This window comes from Phoenix dactylifera, unplaced genomic scaffold (genome assembly GCF_009389715.1).
Source record: "Phoenix dactylifera cultivar Barhee BC4 unplaced genomic scaffold, palm_55x_up_171113_PBpolish2nd_filt_p 000577F, whole genome shotgun sequence".
NCBI lineage: Eukaryota > Viridiplantae > Streptophyta > Magnoliopsida > Arecales > Arecaceae > Phoenix > Phoenix dactylifera.
This window is the reverse complement of record NW_024067979.1, coordinates 260,485-276,880: the sequence shown is the minus strand read 5'-3', so window position 1 is coordinate 276,880 and position 16,396 is coordinate 260,485. Positions and strand designations below refer to the sequence as shown.

The window sequence follows — 16,396 nt, the reverse complement described above, 5'->3', positions numbered from 1 at the left end:
TGCAATACTCTGTAACCTATCTACATATAACCTGGACATGCAGCTGCCAACCCAAAGCAAGCTCGTAATACAGTGTCACACACATCAGAAAACAAGATTAGAGTCACCGTTAGTAATAGTTTAGGAAGGCATCAAGATACAATGCACATTTTCTGGAAAAAATGCAAGTTTGTAGTTGGTGGGTGACTTACACCTCTGGCCCAATAACACCAAGCACACCTAATATGAACCGGAGCCAGTGCCCTTATCAGAAGATCCTTCTTATTTCCTAGGAGGCAGTACTGGCTGTCAGCTATTACCACAAACATAGAACACGTCAAGGACATCATCAAGAGTGTTCTCTTTCGCTGCTTGGCTGCTTTTTGCTGTTAAAGTAGAACCTAGCTTGGATCTATGGCTGGTGCTTAAATGACTGTCAAAGCTACATTAAGTAATCAGAATGTTCAGAAATATACTTATTGTTCATAGTATGGAACCTATTGAAAGTATACTCATTTCAAACATTTAATGATATTATCTTTCACGGAGGTGGCGATATCGGAAGCATCGCCCTAGACAAACTTACAGGTAGTGATAATCTCTTCATGTAACACGAACTACAAGGGGTGGAAGTCTGCAGATCTCCACCCCCAGCTTTTCATATCCACCACCAACAGTCTCCTTATTGGATTATCTGCATTGCGTAGCTCAAATTATAGTAATTAATATGGAAATGCCACATGAGATGAGTGCTTCTGCACTAATGCCAGTGAGAGCTAAATATGTCCTCTCAGGCCCCCAAAGACAATCCCAAACGTGTTGTAGAATACTCTGAAGGCAACCTCAAAGCATCAAGTTTCCTGCGAGCAATACCAGGTTCTTCATTTCCATGGCTATCCAAATTGTGAAGAATATAAAGCACAAACTCTTTGGAAGAAATTTTCCTTATGGAAGACCATTTTCTGGAAAATTTTTTTTTTCTGTACACTGTATATGCTGCACATGCTTCTATGTGCATATAGATATACTGGGGCAGGAGGGAAAACACATCCCAAATCAGCAAACACATGATGACTTCGACCTGCCCTTTGAATGAAGAGCAGACTTGAAATATAGACACACACAGCCTTTGGGGTATGACAGAATTCACCTCTATACTTACAGATCCACAGATACAAGTTTATCCTCCAAGTCAACTGAACTTGACCTTGCCATCATGTTGTCTCATTAAACACCATCATCTGTCGAGAAACAACCAGTGCACAAATATATTAGGAGCAACCAATCGACAAAACAGCATGCCAGAATGAAATGGTATGAAACATGTGCCTTCACTCATTAACAAAAGAATATTTGAGACATTTCGTATCAGTTATTAGAAAGCCAGGCTGTTAGACGCCGGATACTGAATTCCTTTCTGTTTTTATATTCATAGCCAACTCAAAACAATGCTGAACATGAATCGATAATTTTGAAGATAACCACTTTCTAAATATTTCTATTTTAGCAACTATATGCCCAGGATCTCCTCTCCTTTGGGCCTAATTTGCCTACCTAACAAGCATCATCATGTTTGGAGCTCCAGTGAACATTAAGAACCCCTGCAATGATGTAGAAGGCACTAATCACCAAAGTTCAACCGATATGGCCCATCATCAACAATGGTCAAACAACTAGGCAAACATATCGAATGCCCAATTTGTTTAATCAACATTTAGCAAATCTAAGAACATGTTCCCTGTGATTCTTTAAGTCTTGGAGTCGAGCCAATTGTCTTTGCAATAGAATACAGTCAACTAGAGTATTAAATGGTGATGCATTATGTAATCTGAAAATTTTCTATGGTGAGTCTCCTCTTGCAGATTCAAGGGAAGCTCAGGTCCTTTCTATAGAAGAGGTCTTCCACTTTTCTATCTTGACAATTCTGCCATTTGGTAACAGAACTCAGACTTCAACAATTAACCTATAGTTCCAAACAGTGATGTCCTAGGTCTCGAGGCTTCTCTCTACTCGAATTCAATCTCCACTCAACAACATGCCCATATCTTCTCTATATCTAGATTTATTTCCTTTCCACATAGACGAGTTCAACATCATTATGAACTCCTGGATATTTTAGTAGGATTTATCACCATTTCATTATTTAATTTGAGGATAAAGGTAATAATGTGGACAGTGAATAAAGAGAGACAGTTTAAGGATACTGTAATCAATCCTACAATATCTACGTATGATTGTCAGTCATAGTGAGCGTGACTATGTCAATATATTTGGTCTTCAAGAGACAAAGGAATACTATTATTTCCTCAAACATCGATGATTTGGATACTCAGTAGTTATAGAATATTCCAAATTTTTAAGATTTATGATGCCAGCAGGAGGATGGCATCTCTCAAACACAAACAAGGATCTCAAATCAAAGAATCGATATTGTAAATCCAAAGGTTTAAACAACACAAATATTACTATTAATGACACTCAGCTTTCAAAAATTCAATGCATGCCAATTCTGAAAACAAGTTTAATTTTATTGGCATGTTGGATAACTTGAGCAAATCCGACCAATGTTGATGGTCAGTCACCCACTAGAAAGTACACTGGTAACAGCATAAGACTATTTGTCTGCACAGTCACCCAGCAGCACTTAGTCCAATATTGAAAAACTTTTATGTTTGATTGAACAAGAAGGCAGAAATGACTTGGTCATGCGAAAATGGGTACTCAGAAATTCATACAGCATGCATATATACACATATGAGAGATAGAGCCTAAAAATAAATAAATAAAAGCGGATGTCAAACTCCAAAAGGGGCTCTGCATGGATGGATTTTCTGGGACCCACAAAGCCAATCCCGTATGTATAACCAATATGCGTATGTATAACCAATATGCACGCGACAAAAATCTTGAAGAGTAGGCGTGTATAAAATTTACAATGCGATCATCTTGCTTACAATAAGATTCCAAGTTTTCTATTTAAACTTTGCTAAGTCAGTATACTTATTTAATCAAAAAAATTGTTGGTAATATAAAATATGATTACTATGAGAATGCTAGTAGAAAGACATTGCTCCATCAATCTGTATCTGCCTTGGATGAAGAAAAGAACAGGATTTAAAAGTTCAATGCACATCGTTAATAGAGCCATTGGTGTATGTACCAAAATACACAAGTAATCTAGAAGACTAAAAGTAAATCATAATATTGCTACAGATTATTTTGTTGACAAATACCACCCATTTGCCACGATAAAGCATACAATTGGTCACCTTGTATTCTACATTTCCCATATAAATTTTTAAAAAATCAGATATGTGAAAAAATGAATTGAGCTACAACCCAATCTCTTTATGGCCGTCTTCTTTCACAACATTGGCTCTCTGTCATGCTACATTAGCTATGACCGTGTTCAACTTACAAACTACGCTATGACTGTGTTCAACTTACAAACTACTGCTTGACTGAAAATTTAAATGCAGTAAATGAACAACTTTACCGCTCAAATAGATGAAGGAATTGATAGTTATTATCACCACTAGAAAGAAAGCAGTTACCTTGCCACAGACTGGACAGGCATCACTTCTCTCGAACCACTCATATATACAACTAAGGTGGAAATGATGAGTGCACTGCATTATAATCCTTGGATTTTCTGAAGTATATTCTGCAAACAAATGATTACGACAAAGTTACAAATGAGCATACTTTCAATATCACAAATACATGCTACAAAAGGCAATTTGTTATCCTCTGAAACAAAATATTATATTTTCAAAAGCACAAATATTTTCAGCAGTTAAAATTAAACCCCACTTCTTGGCCAACCCGGATTGGCATCTACGAAAAAAATAGATATTAAATATTAAAAAAAATCATCTAGGTAAAGGTTGCTTAATAAAACTGGACAATTCAATAGCAATGCTGTAAAGTACATTACTTATTAAGGAACATATGAAAGAAATACAAAATGATGGGGAGAAAGAGGCTCACAGTACCTGTAGGCTTCAGTTTGACTTGGACAAATTTAAAAAGAAATATTATAAAAATCACTAGAAAACACACATTAATACTATTAGTAGTAGCAACCCTTATAGATGCAAGCCAACCCAGGAGAAACCAGCTGCGGATTTGGTTAATAGCTTATGGAACAGGCATAATTGAAGCTCTAAACAAAAGTAATAAAATGATCAGATACAGGGGAGGCATATAACATGTTGTATCACTAATATACAAACATAAATAGGTCTGTAAGATCTATTACAAATGACATTGGTTAAGGAGGAAACAAAAAGATGCTGCATTATGCTCTGAGTCCATCAACAGTAGGTACAACTACAAAAAATCAACAAAGCTTAGACATCATTGCAATAAAGAATAAATCAAAGCTTCGCATATAACAAAGCTTAGACATCATTGCAATAAAGAATCAATCAAAGCTTCGTATACAACAAAGCTTAGACATCATTGCAATAAAGAATCAATCAAATCTTCGGATCTTTTTTAAACACGAAGATGATGCCAATTTATGGTTTCCATATCAGGAGGGTCAAATGGGGGTCCCGGAGGTGAACCTGCCACAGGAACTTCTAGAAAAAAAATCAACCTGCTGGCAGCTGATGTCAGGTATATCAAGCCGAAACAAATATAAGACTAGCTCATTTCTTACCTAAATCTTACGGATGGATACAAGAACCATGAGAGAAGAACATCTTTCACGATTAGATATGCATTAGAAATCAAAATAGATGAAGGTGTGGTTCACAAAAATTGTAGGTAGTATTGTGCTACGTGTAGGCAATTGACGTGTAACTGAAAGAAAATTAAGGAATGTACCAAGGTTTGCCATCTCGATATCAGATTCTTTACCGGTACCATCCTGATATAATGTCGAGATGCCTAGTGCGGCAGCCAATTTGGCATACCGACACGATACGCTCCTCATTCTACGTATGGGTCCGGTGCCGATATGGCATAGCACGCCTGGTATGCACCGACACCAATAGGTACATCGTACCATGGAATGTTCCAAAGCCAACATCAAATGAATAAGACAACAAAGTCATGAAAATAACCAATTGCATAGATCAACGTGGGCTTATATTATTTCAGTAAGTACATGAGATGCCAGAAATATTGTTTAACCAAGAGCAAATGCAAGAGTCACGAGGGAAGGTTTGTAAAACAAGCCTCATATCGTCTCTCAAAAGAGTAATTATGCTATATACATTAAAACAATGGTTCCTTGGATGCTTACATCTTAATATACTTTAAAACAATGGTTCCTTGGATGCTTACATCTTAAATATTAAGAGTGCAGAATACTGTAATTTTTTAAGAAAATAGAAAATTATTTATGAGACTACAAAGATCGGGAAGCGGCGGCTCAAGGAAGTCTTGGTAAGATTTGGAGAATTTCTTTTCTAAAGACAATATCATATTTACAAGAGCAAGCTGGGTTCTTCATGCTTTCATCGGGCATATCTGGGATGAGAAGAATGAAAGGATTTTCGACAATGCAAAGCTATCAAAAGTCTAAAGGTTCAAGTTGATAGAAGATCAAGATCTTATATTAAGTCACAAAATTAAACTTCAGATATATTTCAATTTGGTCATGATTGTTTGTCATAGATAAAAAGGGGGAAACTTTAAGTGCAGGAAAAGAGGCTTACCTAAAAATGTATAGCATGGAGTTGCAGATCTTGGAATAAAAACATGTCATTGCTTTTCTTGTTTTGGATTGTTTGGGTTGTACAATGTATGCCATACCGGTTTGAAAAATGAATACCACAAATAATTCCAAAATAGAACCATAAAGACCAGATATACATTATCACTTGCATATGTGGAACATTAAGAAAAGAACCACAAACATGTTACCCATTTCAATTAGCTTAGCAACAGGGCATAAAAGACATCAGAAGTACTTGCAAGAAAGCCATCAAGTAAAATCGCTCTAGCAGTTTTTATAGTGGATGTCATGGTCACCAAGCAAATCTTGGAATCTAATAATGCATGTGCATAAGTCCCAACATCCTAGCACAGCAAGAGTCCATAAATATTTATTGGACTTCATATTTATAAACAAGATGTAATTCCTTCTACAATATGGCAACAAAGTGGTAAATGGATATCCACATAGGGACTGAAAGTCCTAATGATAGTGCATGCTCCTCTACAAGAAAAAATCAACCTGATATATGTAGCCACTACAGTAGGTTTCTAATCCAAAGATTGCAATACCATGGCGAACCACTCAGTTCAGTCAGTATCATACCCATACCAACCTCGAACTAGGATGGTTAATGGTCTTGGTACAGGATTTTGCCTGAACCAGTGTAAACTGGTTTTTTCCGAGCCGAACTACCCAGAACTGTTCGGTTCCAAGCAGTTTGGCATGGTTAGGGCCCCTTACCAGTTCAAAGCCTCAATAATTGGAGGAGAAAGGAATATAGAACCCTTTTCCCCCTCTGTTTCAAGGTAGGAGAGAAGAAAGAGAGGAGAGGAGAAAGAGATGGAGAGAGTGGAAGGGTGAGTTGTTCCTCTGATCTAGATATTTCTCGCTTCCATTTTTCTTGTCACATCCTGTAAATGGACAGATATTGAAACATACAGAGAAATAATGACGAGATGTTATATTTGGGCATGATTTCATTAGTCAGATCTATGCAATGGTAGGGGTGGCTATCAAGTCAGGTCGGATGCAAGTCAAGTCAAAAATTTGCCAACCCAAACCCGACTTGTTTGTTAAACAGATCAAAAGTCCAATTCCAAACCTAACCTTTTTATTAAACAGGCAACCCAACATGATCCACATAAGCTATTTAATAAACTAGTTGAATCAAGTTAAAGAAGTTAAATGGGTTAAACAAGTCTTATATGGCTTAAATGGGTTTTAAACAAGTTGCGCAAGTCTTAAATGGATTAAACAGGTTGGTTCATGACCTAACCCACTTTAAACGGGTCTAAATGGGCTAAATAGGTTAGAAGTTTCAACCTAAAAGCAACCCGTTTAATTAACAAGTCTAGGTGGGGCGACCCGTTTATGACCTGGACCTATTTATGCTAAAACCTAAACCTGCTTAATGTAGGTCGAATGAAGGTTAGGATGCTAGGTCGAGTCATAAATTGCCACCCCTCAACAATTTGTACAATTTTTTTTTAAAATTCTTCATGTCTATTATACAATCACACCATTCTTTAGACACGTAACATAAGAAATTAAGTATATTATATTTAAACATTGAAAGCAAACTCATAGAACACTATTTTTGCACTCAAAAGTAAATAAAGAACGATTTAAAAACTTGAAATAAAAAATATATTTTTTGGTGCGCCGATACAATACAATATGGCATAGTACCATACCTTACCGGTCTCCTACTTGTACACAGTTTGATACCGAGACTACAAACCTTTGTCTGATCCACCGATTGTCCTTCTAGGTTAGCTGCATGTGCTTTCTTGCCTACCGTTGCCTTGATCAAGAACCGGACACCAAATGAAGGCATAGATATCAAGTTGAGAGCTGGTCATGAAACCTTCTCAAACTGTGATGGATGACATCCTAATCCATAAAGTCAATACTCATTACAATATAAATATTATAAGTCTTGTCATTAAATAGTTTTAGGACTTAGTAATTAGAACACATAGTAGCAGCTTCTGACGCCATTCCCTGACCAAGGATTCTGTAGTATTCACTATGAATTGATTTTGAATCTCAAAATCCCTCCTTATCATTACAGTATGGCAAGATTTATCTCATCAGCAAGGTCTCTCTAGAGTAAGATGTTGCCTTTGTCCCAAGAATGAGTTGATATTTTTGAAGGGCTTATTAATACAAATCTAGTGAAGAAGCTTAGAATTCCAGATAAAGAAAAAAGCTAAACAGGATAAATTTTTTCAGAGATTAAAAGCTCCCAACAAAACAGCATATGTGCGGTGATCCTGAGGTCTAGCATACTACAAAACAGTTAGGGACATATGGTGTGATCTGCTCCTTGTGTGACCCTTTCATGTCAGTATTTCGTATATATTTTCCTTAGTCCATGTATTACTCTACTGCTTAGTCCTATAGAATACAACTTGAATTTGCATTATCAATAGAATAGAGAAAATCAAATTTGTTCTTTTGGACATGGCAGATAGAGCTGACAAACGAGATGTCCCATAAGAAAAACTTTAGTTTAGCTCGTAAAGAGACCATATAATACAGGGTTGCTGTTATCTACCTTCAAGACATATTGGGCACACATCTTCATCTTCAGATGAAGAAAAAAAATAAGTCGCTCCCTTCGTGTCTTCTGTCAAGGGGTGCTTCAGGGAGGACTCAGAATGGCACAACTTGGACCCCCCTTCATAGTTAGATCCATGCCACTTGTCTATTCTGCTCCTTGATTCTATTTCAGTATCGTTACTATTTCTTCTCAGTGGTTCAGATTCCTCATGGAAATGGCTTGAAGACTTATCACGCCTTGAGATAAGTCCATCATATTGTGGCCCGTGAGCATCTAGGATCATCATAAGGTAAAGGCCTTGGAGGAGCGCAGTATGTATCCGGTATAGAATCATCTGTGACTAGTGCAGCAGAAGCTAAAGGAGCAGTCCCCTGCCTGGACGAAGGGATAGCACGCACTTCCCCTCTTCGAAATAAAGCCGTGTACTGCAAAGATGAAAGAAAAAGACAGCTTACCACGTGCATATCATAAATTTCAAATAAGTAGTCCATTTTTCAAGATACTTTAAATATCAAAAACAGTGTATGGCACTAAATTCAACACCAGATTGTGTAATATCCCCGCCCAGCTTATTCACTACCATAATATTATCACCCAAGTTCACATATTATGGATATTAAATTTGTCCACGTCAAGGATATAATTTATTATCTACCGCTGCAAATGTAAGGAGACACAAAGGTACATAAATTTAGATACAATATGAGCACCGTTGAAATAAATTAAGTGTGCTTGTTCTCAAAAAGATATAAAACAAAATTGCAATAACGGTCTTCAAGTGAAAATGTGGAAATGTATCCTTCCTTCATGTGAATTAGCAAAGGGAAAAACAATTCTTAAAGTGTATACCTATTTATAACATTTAAAAGGAGTGCCTATATGTGATAAAAATATGATGATTTCAATAACCATTGGAAACATGAGGTAAAGTACTTTAGATAGACAGTTATTGAATGTTTGTAGTTGTAGCCTGAATTTTATGGCAAGTGTAACTTTAAATAGACAGTAGCCAATCATGATGCAGGATTCTGCCAAACATGAGATTCAAGACCTGCAAGAATGGATAGATATAATTCCCATGTTCCCTCCAGGCAAGTTTAACTTCCACAAACATCTATAAGCACACTAGCTACTTCTCTAAAAAAAGGTAATCACACTGGTTACCACAAGTAGATTGCAGCAGGTAATGATAGAAACATCATAAGTGTTGTGACACCCAAGCATAGTAAGTATTCCCACAAATGCTGCATATCTATGGTAATAATGGGTTTGACTAGAACAAGAACATATTGCCTAATACGAAAAATTATTCTTGTCCATATAAACCCAAATCAAAAGTTGTTCTTCTCATGCATGTTTATAACCCAGCAAATCAGCATCACCAGTCATGTAAATGTCTTTAAGATATGTCAGTAATGGTTTCTTTGCATCTGTCACAATTCACTAGGAGGCAGCAATAAAATTAGCCCTTATTTGGCCTGCAAATGCCACGATCTGAAAGAGTCTATTTATGTTAACAATATATAATAGATCTCACATCTACTAATATGAAATAGGAAAGGCTTTGAGCAGGCCGGCCCCAAAGTCTCAAGCCAGGCCCTACGAATATAATATAGGAGAAAAAGAAAAACTTAGATTCCCGCTCCTCTCCTAGGCTGGGCTCAGCAAATAAAAATAAACTGCACATGCATCACACATGCTGGACTCCAATCATAGATGAATGAACAAAATTCCAAACAAAGAAGACAGGTTTCTTTGTCAGCCACGATGTACTAAAAACACAAAACTGGAGGCAAAAAAAGAACCACTGCATGTCAACCAAGACTAAATTATGAGAAAAGGAAAATTTGAAGAGATTACCGAAAGTTGGATAGATTATAGCCAAAAAAACAGGAACAGTATGCTTTGTATATTGCAAAATATTCTGCTGAGCATTCAAGACCAACTGAAATGTGAAATAGAATTCGTTCATCCTAGTAAAAAAAATTTATGGGCATCTCCAAAATTAGGGGGCATTATTACATAATCAATTCTCATAATATCTATACAAAGGGGTTAGTTTGATGTAAAGGAGCAAACTTTATAGATTATAAGCATTTGCGTTCTACAGATATCAACACAGTTTATAATAATCAGAAAGTGGAAAAACATATAAAGGCATGACTGGTTACTCCAAGTCATATCAGGTCTGAATCCAGTTCTGCAGCTTTGCCTTCAGTTTGGGTTCACAAGACCCTTTGGCTCATCTTCAATCAAAAGTTGGGCAAGCCAGAGGGTGGGGATAGCCATCTCTATACCTAGGCACTTAGCAGCTCCCACCTACTTTGAATAAGAAATTATGATGCTTCTGGCCTTCAGTACTCCACTGGTGCAGTGGCCATGGCTTCCTTCATAGTTTTGATAGTAAATCAAGGGTTCAAAACTCATGCATTCTAACACCATGCCCCCCATGACCAGTATAACAGGGGCCTCTACACATTGGTACCAGGCAAACCAGGCAGGTATTATGGCCTATCTTGTTGGATGTATCGACGCCCAGTGATGCTTGACACATTTTCCTTTTTCTTGCATTTGTACTAAGGCATATCAAGGTGTTCTGTGCACGTGTACCGCCCCATATCAAGGATTGTGCCATACAGACCAGCCCAACTATCTATAAAGTAGCAAACTTGGCTCATGAAGCAGATATCAGATTTAGCAGGTTTAATAGCACCAAACAAGATGCACCATCCACAATATCTTAACCTCTAGTATTTCTCAGCCAACATGGAATTTGCCTCAATAGCTATCCACCTTATGACAAATATTCCCTTTGTTCTAACTAGTCATAGTGAAACATTTTCTTCATCCAGTGCAACCTACCATGTAGGCCTCCTTTACTTGTTTTAAATTTCAATGTTTTCAATTGGCTCTGCAGGTTGTATACGGATATCAAATCCTATCAAAGGTCAACTCCTTTCAACAAGCATAAAATTCTCATTTCCCACTACTTCTATCTATGCCTTCTTTAGTCTGCTCCTCTTTTTCAAAACCTTCAAATTAAATTTGCAACTAACCAACACTCACTAACTTCTAATAATTTCACTCACTTTATTTTCTACAACTGCTACCCCTAGCACCTGTGCAGGACTCCTATCACTTTTTCAATTTTCAGGTTTTACTGAAAAACTTCGCATCCTCATTTTTTAAATGCATATCCTAGTCAGCACTTCTATAGCTCCACAATCAAGTATGTGCAATGAAAATAGTTTATTAGATATCACCTGAACTTTCAAGGATAATTTATGAATGGTTACCACCAACAATCTGCATGTGAAATTTATCTACGTATTCCTATCTCAGGCATTCTCAACCATCATTTTATCTTTTGTAAAATGAATGTAGACAGCGAAAACACTTACCTGTTCAATCAATTCTCAACTCCACCCATGTCCCGAACAAAGGCATATCCAATTCTGTGAATATCATCCCCTGAAACTGCTATAGTCCTGACGTACAATTCACTTAGTTCACTGTCCCAACAACACATATTCTATTATTTACAGAGTTGTAAGCAACAGCAGCCTCCTTGTGATACCAATAGTGCATTTATAACAAGCATAAATGTTAACATCAGAGAGCAAAAAAATCCTCAGCGATCCCATAAATAACTCATATTCATATCTTACCACAAGTAAATATCGTAAAGAAAATTTTAGAAAAGACAATGAAGGCAACTCAGGGCGTGTTATAACTGAATATCATAAAGTTAATAGGGACAAGAGATCTCTGACAGACAAAGCTATCAGAATGGATAGATTAACTACTTTCAAACTTTAAAAGCATTTAGAAAAAAATAAAACCTCTAAGTTTCTAATGGCTTCTTCTAAGTTCGAAGGACAATCTACACTATTAAGTGATTTAAGAAACTCTTTACCCACATTAGTCTTCTGCTACCTGATTCCAGATTCATGACAAGAAGAGTATATAACTAATGATGGACCATTCATAATCTTCCACATTATGCCACACACTTTCATGACAAAGACAAATTGATAAGTGCATAGAAATAAGATTTGGAGGTTACATTCACAGCTCTTGAAAGTTTTACCATGTTACGCTTATGCAGATGTTTTCATAAGCAACTAGATAGAAAATATATAATAGTATACCCTCACCTGCTTGTGGGGACCAAACCTCACAAGTATAAAAGCGTCTCCACTAGTCACTGCTCGTCAGAACATAATTAAATTCTTTGTTGGTCATGTCTTGTATCCGACCCTCAAACTAATATAGTTCCAGTTTGCTTTAAGTTCAATCCTGTATTCTTTTTATCACAATGCAGAAGTATTGGAACACAGATGACGAAACAAACCATGATACTCCATAAAGTTTATGCATGTAAGAATTGTATACTAATTTCATCTTAAATGTCTGAAAGTTTCAACCAGTCATTCTACTTGTCATCCTGTCAAACTCAGCCAAAAGTCCTGGACAAAAACAAGTAACAATTGGTAAATTTTCAGGGCAAAAGAACAGGCAGCAGGCTAATTGCAATGCTAATTTTTTTCCTTAAAATGTGACAAGAAGGTTTCTAAGTTCCCAATATCATGCAAAACCCCAACATCAAGGAAATTTAAGAAATGATATCAAACTTCAAACATACTGCATGTCTCTTTTTTTTTAGGATAAACATACTGCATGTATCTTTTTTTTTTAAGGATAAACATACTGCATGTATCAACTGCTGAGCCAAGCATCTGAAACAGATGCAGTGTCTATAAACTGAAGCATTGTCATGTGTGTATTCTTCGAAATCTTCGATGTGCAAGCAGGAACAAACAGATCCCATAAGCCCAGACTCCCTTCCCTGTTCCAATCAATCTCTCCAGCAGCAATTCTCCAATTCCAACTCTGTAAACTGACTATGAATATCTTTTGTTTCCTTTCTTTTTCTAAAGTACTAAGAAATCAATGCAAAACTTCGAATGAGAGAGGATGTTCTGGTCGCAGAAAACTGAGATTCCGGCGGCCCTGAACCCTCTCTTCTCCTTAAAATTCAATCAGTTTGCGGAAGATGACAATTTAATCACAAAAAAGTACAATTTGTTTTGCTGAAAGAGATTGCCCGTTCCGCCGATACCTGTAAGCAAAGGAAGAAAATTCTTCTTAACTACCATTTCAGAACAAATGCAGTTATATTTTTTTTTTTAAAAAAAAGAATAAATTAATATAAGATATTAGAAAAAAAATCAAAAAAGAAACAAAAAAACCTAATTCAGAGAACAAAAACCCCAGAGGAAAGAAAAGATAGGTAGAAAAAGAAGAAGAATAGAAATCCACGGGAAAGATAAACCCCATATGAATTAAATTCCCCTTTTCCTAAGTTGGATATTTCTATTTATAGAACACATTCTTAGCCGCCGAAATCCCAACAAATCTATCTAAAAGTGGAACCAAATCTACCAAAATAACGGACAGAATCCATTCGAACTACCACTGGTTAACGGTCATCAATAATTCTGTTCTCAAATCTCCCAAAAAAAAAAAAAAAAACCGATCATTTCGAAAGGATTTGAGAAATGAGACGAAAAATTAGTGATGCAGTACCTCAAGATGCAACGAAAGAAAGGATAGAAATCGATGCAATCGATCGACAGAGAATAAAACCGAATAAAATCTCCCCAAATCCGAAACTCTGGTTTCTATTTCGCTGGATTCTTTCACTGGCGATAGCTGAGAAAAAAAACGTAAATGAAGGAATAATAATCGCGCAGAGACCAGAAGGATTTAGTGCGCGTGGTAAAGAGCAAAGTTCCAAATTTACCCCAAAAAAAGAAAAAAAGAGCAAAGTTACGGCGGAGATTTTGGCCCCCTTTTTTTTTCCTTTTTGTAAGACAGCTGACTTTGACTTGAACGATAACCGACCTTCACATTTGTGTGGGACCTACGGTTTGGTGGGTAGAGCTACTCAAAGTGGACCGTGGAATGGTTCGCATATGGGGGCTGGGCGTATAATCTGGGTATCGTTGTAGGTGCAATTTGTATTCTTACTTTGTGGTTCCAATACGCAAGAATCTTTTGATGGAAGTGTCTTTCTGACCGGGGGCAAGGGCGCAATGGCTGGGCTCGGGCCTCTGGCGACCTGGCGAAACGTGATCCATGGACTGGCCCCATGTGCAAGCCCAAAAAGAAAGGGGCAAAGCATCTCAAATTGAAAGTCCAATTGACTTTGAAGTCAAATTAAAGATATCATTTTTATATTAGTATCCAACTCAGCTAGATCTCATCCTCAACCCGACTCGAACCCAACGATTAATGGATTAGGTATGGTATCAAAGGCAAAATTGTGAAACTTTTTTCTAGTTAGGTGTGAGAATAAAGTTTCTTATTCTCAACCTCATCAAAATCAATCTTTGCTTGCTAAATTATCTGGTATTACATGCATGCATACATGCTGCTAGTAGTATACATAATGCATACATGTGTGCGCGTGTATATATTTATGTGTACTAGTTTTACATGAACATATTTTTCAATTGAAAACATAAAAGTAATAACATATTAGAACATATTTAGGTGTCTATACTTTTTTTTTTAATGATAATTAGGTATCTATACTTGCTTTTAAATAAGATGTATCTTTTCAATTTTGAGGCTGTTATTATTATTTAGATAGCAATCAAGTGTTTGTTATTTATAGTCTAATTTTACATCATATATTGGATGTTAATAAACTTCTCAAAGTATGGACTACTTAGCTTAATTAACTCTTCAAAATAATGGAGGCATCTTATATCCATTCTACAACCCTCTTTGGAAAGCCGGAGTATTGGAAAAGGCCAAAGTCTTCATGTGGTTGGCTCTTCAAAAGAAATTACACGCAAAAGATATTTTAGCAAGGAAGGATTGGGGGCAGCAAGTACAAGATGTCTTTTGTGTGAAGCATGAACGGAGAATACGACTCATTTATTTCTCATGTGTCTTTCGAAAAGTATTGCTTCTTTTAAAGTCTACCACAAATTAAGGCCATGTTTGGGAGAGCTGTTAGCAGTAGAGCTGTTGGAAGTAGAGCTGTTAAAAGTAGAGCTGTTGAAAGTAGAGATTTTATAAAAAGCTGTTTGCTGTTTGGTAACTACATTTCTAAAGTGCTGTGGCACTTTAACATTTTTTGGTAAACAAACTGAGAAAGTACTTTTGTACGACAAAAATGACCATAAAGGACATTACTAGTATTATACAATAGTACATAATAAAATATAATATATATTAATACATAAATATATGATATAGTATAATATTAATGTAATGTAACATAATATTATTATAATATAGTACTATAACATTGTATACTATAGGATAATAATTTAATATAATATTAAATTATTTAACATAACATAATATTATATTATATTATATTTATAGTATAATACAATAATAAATGTATAAAATATTATAATTATTAGTATAAATTAATTTTTTACTCTTTTGATGACCATTTATTTCTCTAACAAATTTTCTAACTAGGTGAAAAAATTGGTTAAATAATTACTAATATTTTTATTTATTTATTTATTTATAATTTTATTTCATTAAAATATATTTATTTATTATTTTATTTATTTATTTATTTGTTCATTTATATACATATTTATTTATTTATTTCTTTTTCTTTTTTTTCTTTTTCTTTCCTTTTCTTTTTTTTCTTTTTCTTTCCTTTTCTTTTTTTTCTTCTCTTTTTTTTTCCTTTTCTTCTTTTTTTTTCTTTTCTTTTTTCTTCTCCTCTTCTCCTTCCTTCCTCTCTTTCCTTCTTCTCCTTTCTTCTTCTCCCGCGAAGCCGGCGGCGCCGGAAGGGAGGCCGGGCCGCGGCGGCCGCGGGAGGGGGGCCGGGATGGCGGGCCGCGGCGGCCGCGGGAGGAGGGGGGCTCGGGAGGGGGCCGGGACAGCGGGCCCCGACGGCCGCGGGGGGAGGGGGTCGGGACGGCGGGCCCCGACAACCGCGGGGGGAGGGGGGGCTCGGGAGGGGGCCGGGACGGCGTGCCGCGGCGACCGCGGGGGAGGGGGGCTTGGGAGGGGGCCGGGACGGCGGGCCCCGACGACCGCGGGGGGAGGAGGCCGGGACGGCGTGCCGCGGCGACCGCGGGGGAGGGGGGCTTGGGAGGGGGCCGGGACGGCGGGCCCCGACGACCGCGGGGGGAGGA

The 16,396-nt window shown here is 36.9% G+C and overlaps 1 pseudogene; it reads right to left on the bottom strand.

Annotated features, from left to right (window-relative positions):
- Positions 1–409: 409 nt before the first annotated feature.
- LOC120104022 lies at positions 410–13,994 on the bottom strand (annotated as a pseudogene).
- Positions 13,995–16,396: the final 2,402 nt, after the last annotated feature.